At 31.2% G+C, this 9,538-nt stretch overlaps 1 protein-coding gene across 1 annotated transcript in view; it reads right to left on the bottom strand.

Annotated features, from left to right (window-relative positions):
• LOC125844869 (immune-associated nucleotide-binding protein 9-like) overlaps nt 1-9,538 on the bottom strand; it is a 947,253-nt gene that overhangs the window by 364,788 nt on the left and 572,927 nt on the right. The gene's annotated exons all lie outside the window — the stretch shown is intronic.

Below are 9,538 nucleotides of genomic sequence, written 5' to 3'. Positions count from 1 at the left end.
GTGTCAACACTAGATGAACACAAATCGATCTTGCAAGAAAATCAATTTTGTCATCAATAGGATCAACTAGTGTTGGTATTTATGCTTAACAAATATATTGTTTCTAAATTTAAAGCTAAGTGTCAACACTAGATGGACACAAATCGATCTTGCAAGAAAATCAATTTTGTCATCAATAGGATCAACTAGTGTTGATACTTATGCTTAACAAACTCATTATTCCTAAATTAAAGCTTAATATCAACACTAGATGGACACAAATCGATCTTGCAAGAAAATCAATTTTGTCATCATTAGGATCAACTAGTGTTGGTACTTATGCTTAACAAACACTCGATGGACACAAAAAAATTATCACAAAATTAAAGCTAAGTATCAAATACTAGATGGACACAAACACATTATTGAAACAATTGTACTTGAACTTTAGAAACTTAGAAGCACCAACTTTATCTCCAACTTTGATGAAAGAAGCAATATAGTCTTGTATCAACTTTTTTAGATGTTGAGCTTCCTCAGTTGCCTAGCACGAAAAGTTCTTAAATTAGTTAAATATAAACTTCAAATCCAAGAATATTAGTTATATATATTCAAGTTTTAATAAGTTCAAGTTTTCAATTCAAGTTCATATCTAATTTCTAAACTTAATTAGTTATATATTCAAGCTCATTAGTTCCAAGTTCAAGTTCTAATTTCAAGTTCATATTCCTAATTAAGTTCAATTTATAGTAAATTCAAGTTATAATTAATTATAAGTTCTAATTAAGTTGTAATTCAAATCCTTAAAATTCCAAATTCAAACTAGCTAGCTAGAGTCCCAAATTCAAACTATTAATTAGTCTTAAAATATCAAATATAAACTATTAGTCCTAAATTCCAAATTCAAACTAGTCTTAAAATCACAAATTGAAAGTACTCCTAGAATTCAAAAATCAAACTATAGTGCTAAAATCCAAAATTCAAACTATTAGTAGTCCTAAAATCTCAATAATAATTCAAACTAGTCCTAAATTCAAAATTCAAACTAGTCTTAAAATCACAAATTCAAACTAGTCCTAAAATTCCAAAATCTAACTAGTGCTAAAATCCTAAATTCAAACTAGCTAGCTATTCATAATCCTAAGTTCAAACTATTAGTCCTAAAATCTCAATAATAATTCAAACTAACTCAAATCATACCCAAATTCAAACAACTCCTTAAATACCCTAATTCAAACTAATCTTACAATTCCAAAATCAAACTAATTAACTCAAGAAATATCGAAATTCAAACAAATCCTAAGATACCCTAATTCAAATTAATCCTAACATTAAAATTTTCAATTCACAATCAACAAACACAAACTAACAATCAAATAATCCCTAATTCAAACTAACAATCAAAAACCCTAAATCATTCACTTACTAACTAACCATCAATAAAAAAACTAATTCAATACACTAATTAACAAATTCAATACTCAAATTGAAAGAAATTAAAAATAATATTATGAAACCCCAACCTTGAATTAAAGGAGAAGGGCAGTGGGTCGGGGTCGGCGGTGGGCAGTGACGACGGGCAGCATCGGCGTTAGTGTCACTTCGTCGACGTCGAGAGAGAGGAAGAGAGAAGGAAGAGAAGAGAGATGGAGAAATGGGGAAAATCGCGTTTGCTAGTGTAGATATTTTAAAGAAAGCGGACAACGTCTCTATATCCGTCGCTTTTTTTAAAANTAGGAGGGTCCTGCTAATCTAAATCCCATTATGTAGGAGGGTCCTGCTAAACTAATCCCATTATGTAGGAGGGTCCTGCTACTCTAATTCCCATTATGTAAGAGGGTCCTGCTACTCTAATTCCCATTATGTAGGAGGGTCTTGCTAATCCCATTATGTAGGAGGGTCCTGCTAATCTAAATCTCATTATGTATGAGGGTCCTGCAAGCTAATCCCATTATGTATGAGGGTCCTGCTAATCTAAATCCCATTATGTAGGAGGGTCCTGCTAATCTAAATCCCGATACTTAGGAAGATCTCAATTAACAGAATTATCAAATAAAATCACCACAATATTTTATCCCTTTTTTTTTCTAGTTTTTAAATGTCTTATATTAGGAAATGTTTATCCTAGGAGAAACAATGCAATAATTTTTTTTTCTTTTTCTTGCAATAATATTAACAAATTTGAGTCTACAAGATATCTTTTACGTAAGGAATATTTCCCTATTTTAGAAAAGAAACAAAAGAAAGTTTATGTTTTCTTTTTTTTCTTTTTAATGGTGGTCGATTTGTGGCATTGGCTTTGAGGATAGTTGCTCCTGTTGTTGCCATGTTTGAAACTAAATTTAGCTTGAGATTGACTGCTTTCGTTTGCTAGTCAACTCACCTTGATAATCTTGAAGACATCTCTAGTTGTTCAGAACTTCCAACTTCAAATTTGTTATATTGTTTCCACCCTCCAACAATAATTGAACCTTGTATTCAAAAATTGTCAATTGCTGACAAGTTACTATGCATATCACTATTTCTTGAATCATGTCACGATTGATAGGCTAATCAAGCTTTGTTTTGTGCAATTAAAGAGATGGTAGCAATTTTGAAATCATTTTCTGTCTGCTTAATGAAGACTATCTCAAGATTGAATTGAGCGAGACGCAAAATAAGAAGAAATAATATTTGATCATTTTAAGAAAAAATAAAAAAATAAAAAAAAATAATAAAAAAAAATAAATAAAAAAAATAAAATAAATAATAATAATAATAATAATAAAGAAAAATAAATGGATTTCATTGATAGTGGTGGTCAATTCTAATGATCATGACATGCTTTTTGGATTAAATGGTCTGGTCTGTCCAATCAATCTAAACTTTATCTTTGTCAAACGTTCAACTTTGAAGTCAGACTTCTATAATCCGACTTTTGCACTAGATTTATGACTAACACTTGATTAGTGGTGCCTCGAAAGGTTTTCACTAACAAGTCTTTTTTTTTCTTATCTCTCACTCATTATCATCTTACGGTACCCTGAGGGTTTTCACCAATAAGACTCTCTCATTTTTTACTTTCTCTCGACTCAAATGATCTCCTATAGGGATTTTGAGGATTTTCATCCATAAGATTCCCTCATTTTTCACTTCTTATGCGAGTGGCATAACATTTTTCCTTATATAATCAACACTAAAAGCTTGCTTGACTTGTCATTGTTAAAAATTAATCAGAAGGTCTTTATTTGGATTGTAACGTGGCTTTTGGACAGGGTTAAAATGAAAGGATTGGCATGAAAGCTCAAAGATACTGCATAACAGGATTAAGACTTACAACTTTTGAAATCGACTCTTTTTACAAAAATACAATAAAATAATAATAATAATAATTATTATTATTATTATTATTATTTTTGCCCCAGTTATTGTGATGAGGACTTTCTAGATTTTTTATTTTATTTTTTTGTTTGGACCGAACCTCAAAATAAGGTTGCCTACGTATCTTGTCAAAGCAAGAATCAGGTCGAACGTAGTTCAAGAAGTTTGTTTTTTTGTTGTTATTGGATTTTTTTTTTTCACTCCAATTTTTCTTTCTTTTTTTTCCTTTTTTATTTTTCAACTCTTTTTTCACTTTTCTCTTTTCTTGACCCTTTTTTTTAATTATTTTTTTACTGTATTTTGATTCCAAAAGAGGGGTGTGAAAGAAAATAAAATTAAGGCTCAAAAGGGATAGCAAAGGATTACATGGTGTTTGGATAGTAGAATGAAATGCCTTCGTCATATCAATTATTAAAAATGTCAAATACAAGCAATTCCCTTTAAGATGTGAAGTGAAAATCATACAATATTTCTTTGTAACATATGTATTGATGAATATGTATATCATTTTGTTGCATGTTTATCAGCTGAGTGTAATACCTTATTGACAACAAATGACATGTCAATTCGTTTTTGATACTAAAGGAAGTATCAAGGTGTCTAAGTCCTTTATTCATTTCCTCAAAACAAAATTTTTTTTTCTTTGATGTATTCATTTCATGATTAGATATAATCTTAAGATCTGACCAAATCCTTTTGCATATCATGTCACAAAATTGAACTGAAAAGAGATGTATATGTGTAATGCCAAATAGAACAGATCAAAGTGACACAGAATAAAGATTATATTAAAAGTTTTAAAAAAAACTTGGTGACAAGACAACAAACTAAATTTAGGTCACAACTCAAACTACGACAAGACTAAACAAACAAACGCATAAGAGAAATGATAGAAATATTTGACTTACTAAAAATAAAAATTATTGCATAGCAAAAATGATGACAAAATAAACTATCTATACACTCTTTTTAGAGAAAAGAAGAGTGTCTCTCAATCACCAAGTTAAACTTCTTAGCCACTGCTTTGCACGTTAGCCTTCGTAAAAGCTCTACCAATTTCAATTGTCTTTTCTTCAGAATTGTCATATTCTTTGTCATCACATATCATCTCGATAAAGTGTACATCACTATGCGCCGGTAGAGGATTCTTAGTAACATTTGGGGGGTCATCATTTTGAACCACAATCGTCTTTGTTTGAATCATCTCTTCCACCCTTTTTTTAAAATTACGACAATCTTCAATACTGTGCCCTGGAGCATCAGAATGGTATGCACATCGTGCTGTAGGATTGAAACCCTTTGCATGTGGATCCACATAATTTTGAGGAATCGGCTCTATTATCTTCAAATGTTTTAACTTGTTAAATAAACTTGTGTAAGATTCTCCAATTGGTGTGAAATTGTTTCTAGGCCTTTGACCTCCTTCAAATCCCTGTCTCGGATAAAGATTATAAGGTGCTCGAAAATTTTGAGAAGAAGGGTGAACATTTTGATATGTTGGCGCTCGCCATTGAGGATAGTTTGGTGGGTATGCATATTGTTGTGCATTGTAAATCGCATATTGAGGTGGAATAACAGAATATTGTGTGTCTTGCATAGGAAGATAGTGATGGTATTGAGGTGGTGCAGATTGATAAGGTGGACCCCTTGGACTTTTTTGCGTGCCTGACACAACATTTGCTACATCCTCCTTCATTTTCTTTCCCCCAAAATTTCCTGATCCATTTTTAATCACCTATGTTGTAGCTTTCAAGGCAGCTTGACTTACAATTTTTCCAGACTTGATGCCATTTTCCACCATTTCACCAATCTTAATAACTTCAACAAATGTTTTTCCAACCACGGAAAGTAAATAATGAAAATAATCTGGTTCTTGCGCTTGAAGGAAAACATCGATCATTTCAGACTCTTTCATTGACGGCTTAACCCTAGCAGCTTGCTCCCTCCACCTAATAGCATATTCACGAAAATTTTCAGTGGTCTTTTTCCTCATGTTGACAAGTGAAGTGTGATCTGGAACTATGTCAATGTTATATTGAAATTGTTAAACAAAACATCGAGCCAAATCATCCCATGTATGCCAGTTAGAAGTATCTTGGTCTATGAACCATTCTGAGGCAATTCCCATCAAACTTCCCCCAAAATAAGCCATGAGCAATTCTTCTTTGCTTCCAGCCCCTCTCAACTGATTACAATATCTCTTTAAATGAGCTACAGGATCTCCATGTCCATCATATTTCTCGAACTTTGGAGTTTTAAAACCAATGGGCAGATGAACGTGGGGAAACATGCACAAATCATTGAACGAGATGCTTTTGTGACCTCCCAATCCTTGCATATCTCTTACACTCTGTTCCAAACTTTTCATTTTTCTTGCCATTTCTTCATGTTCCTCGTTCTTAACAACTTTTTCAGCTTCAACATGGGAACTATACTGATGAGTGTGAGGATAAGAGCTTGGAATTTTAAAAGTCAATTCAGGAGTATAATCTCGATCATATTGAACTTTAAGTAGAGGATCGTTGTTGGATTTTGGCTCCATTATAGGTTGTTGAACGACATTAGTCGGCGCAGTTGGAATGAATAGTGGATTACTTATCATAGGCGTATTCAAAGGGTGCACCGTAGAAGTTCCAGCTACATTGGATGCGGGACCGAATCCAGGTGGATAAATTGGATCACTTATCGATACTTAGACAGGGGGTGACATATTTGTATTTAGATAGTCACGGATTGAAGGCGGTGGAGCTTGTCCACTCATCCAAGCTTCGTACATCTCCGTCATTTGATGTCTTAGTATCCTTATCTCTTCGGCTGACACTGTTTCTTGTGACATCATCTGGTTCTGGACCTCATCATTGTCCGACTCATTTCCGTCTTTGTGAGTCATTTTCTTTTTCCCTTTTGACCTTGTATTATAGGGATGTGATGCCAGCTTAACCACAAATCAACCACCTTAATTTACTGTGCATAGATAATAATGCTTGTTAGGGTTTAACCTTCTTCAGTTATAAATTTTATTTTTAAAAAAAAAAAATAATGCATTGATCAAATCCGTTTGAGATTGCATACGTAACACGCTTGCGAAGATCTTTGCATATTTTTTCAAAAACTCAATAACTAAGCTTTTCTTTTTTAGAGCTTTGAGATAAAATTCTTTAGTTTTTTTTTATTATTAGAATTATTAAAAGAAAATTAATAAAAACTTATTTTTGATAAAGATTAAAGCTTCTTGTTTTCCATTTTTTTTTTTTGAACTCTTGAAAAACGATTTTTTTATTTTTTATTTTTTGAATAAAAATCACCGAACCCAAAGAGGGTTGCCTACGTATCTCATTGAGGTGAGAATCAGGTGCGCGTAGTTCGTCCAGATTGGACAGTAAAAAAAACTTTAAGATATTAAATTTTTATTTTTTATTTTGACAAATGTAACTTTTCAAAAGTATTATGAAAGTAAAATATTTTGAATTTTCTTTTTACAAACTTTATGAAAAAAATCTAAATAAAAATATTATTATTCTTTTCATTAAGTAATGCAAATTTTTTATTTTATTTTAAGAAATGTATAATAACTTCTAAAAGAAGAAATATTTTCGTGTTTTCTCTTTTTTTTTTTTTTAAATAAGATCAAAAGATAAAATTAAAAAAAAAATTCATTGCATTAGTCATACTAAAATGAGTCAACTTATAGAAACTTTCAAATAAATGCATTTTCATGTAGCACATAAAATGAGCTAAGAGCTCAAGTAAGAGAGGGATACTTGTCCTGGACGGACCCAACTCTGGTTTTGAGGCTCACTAAGTCACATGAATCGGAGTTTTCTAGGGATAACCGTGTCTATGTTCTAGTTTTACTAGGTTCAAACCGGAATAAAATAGGTATCTAGACTGGCTTACCCGAGTAGACAACTCGAGCCAAGGAGGGGCAACTTATCGGTAGCAGCGCTATTCCGACTTCATTGCTGGTCCAACCTTGCCTAACATGTGTGACTAAAATCCTTCACTGGGTGCCCAAACACTCCAGTTTTATCTCAAAAAAAATTGGGATGCATAACTGCATTCCCTACTACCCTATTTTTAGAGACTTAAATGGTGTACGAAAAGACAAATTATATACAATTCAACAATATCAAAGCGATAAATTAGCAGCAAGTAGCACATTAGGTCATCAAAATAATATATCCAATGAAATAATATAATAAAATAAAGTAAAAGTCAAATATACAAAGCTCGAATTCTGGTTATTCCCCGGCGGAGTCGCCAGAGATGTCACACCCCTTTTTTGCGCATAGCGGCAGAAGGGTTTTTCCAATTTAAGCGACGGTATTGATTTAGGGATTTATTTTATTTTTCGTTTCAGAGTCGCCACTTGGAATTGAGTTATGGTGTTCCAAGTCACCTTTTTCTTTTTAATCCCTAACCAAAAGGAAATGACTCTTTATTTTGGTCTGCGAACTAGAAATTCAGGTAAGGAATTCTGTTGACCGAGGGGAAGGTATTAGGCATCCCTCGAGTCCCGTGATTCTAGCACGGTCGCTTTTATTGACTTCTACTTACTTTTAAATTATTTTGGATATATTTTATATGCTACAGTTTCACTCATATCTTTATTGTTGAACTTTTATTTGGTCTCAACCTAGATGCATAACCGCATTCTTGGTCTTGACATTTAGAGACATAACTGTCTTCTTCGCATCTCATCTAATAATTGTCTATAAGTCTTACTTTAAATTAATAAAAATTATTTATCTTTTTGAACAAGGTGCGTCACCGCATCCTTGAGTTTCTTTTACCGTCTCAAAAAAGATGTGTAACCACATTCTTAATTGAAACAAATATTTATTAATATGCCTAAAACTCATCTAGTCATTAGAAAACAAATATTCTTCCTTTATACATAAAACTAAATAAAGTAAAATAAATCTAAATGTTGAGGATACAATATATAATTCTGGCATCATTTCTATATCTTTTATTTTATATTTTAATATTTATATTTTTTTAACTCTTAAAGTTAATATCAAAATTAAGTATACACTTTCAAATCAAATAAACCAATAAGGAGTTGTTAAAAATAAATATAATTTTTTGTTTGATAAAATTAAACAACAATAATTTATTTATTTATTTATTTGTTTTTTATCCTAACTATACCTACTTTATCATTATTATCTGAATCAAGATAAGAACAATGTTATGACTCGATTATTTTTAAGAGATCACAACTAACAATGGGAATTAGATAAATAAAAATAATTATCGATTAAATCTACCTTCATACATTAAATAGAGAGATATAACAACTAACAAATTAATAATTTCAATCAAACTAATGAATAAAACAACATATAAGAAAACTTGTCATAAAATTACATCAAATTCCATAAATAAATTAAAGAGATAGGGAAAAGTTGAATACCGCAAAATATTGACTGAACCTCGATTAGAACACCCACTAATTTTTGTAGATGATTCGTTATGGTATATGTGTTGTGTTTGAATAAAGTAGTAATGAGAAAGGAAGAAAATATGTGAATGTATTAATGAATATTTGAAAGAAAAATAAACTAAAACTAAAATGGATTTCCTCTTTTGTTTTCTGCGTGAATGTTGATTTTCTTTTTTCCTTTTCACCTCTGTTTCTTGTGTGCTGCGTGTGTGTGCAGAATGTTTTTTTTTCTTTTTCACGTCTGTCTCTGTACGTCCCCTCTCCTTTTTTTTTTTTCTCGTGTTGTGTATGTAATATAAGGGCATGTGTGTGCTGTGTTGTGTGTGTGTCGTGTGAGGGGAAGTGGGGGTGAGGGTGAAGTGGGGGTGAGGGTAATGGAGTGGAGTTGGGTAGTGGAAGATAGGTTTATTTTTTATTATAAATTAAATATATATAAAAATTATAATAATGATAATATTAATAATAAAATAAATAAATATATTAATTAATTATTTTGCACTAATAAAATATAGGAAAAGTCAAATAGCTAGTCTAAAAATATAATTAAGAAATACTATCTTGTTTATTAAAATCTAAATTAAAAGAAAACATATATTTTTTGTAGTTTTCAGATCTTTTAAAATAAACTTACTAAAATACGATGAAAAAATAAAATATTTAATGGAGACCTAGAAGAAATATTTAAGGAATAAAAATGGTGTAAAACCTTATGTTCGGTCAAAATTNGGCTGTGCAAATATGTTAGCCTCA

The sequence above is a fragment of the Solanum stenotomum genome, chromosome 11, assembly GCF_019186545.1.
Source record: "Solanum stenotomum isolate F172 chromosome 11, ASM1918654v1, whole genome shotgun sequence".
In the NCBI taxonomy this organism is placed as follows: Eukaryota; Viridiplantae; Streptophyta; class Magnoliopsida; order Solanales; family Solanaceae; genus Solanum; species Solanum stenotomum.
The sequence above is the reverse complement of the archived record's forward strand: the minus strand, read 5'-3'. Positions and strand labels throughout refer to the sequence as shown.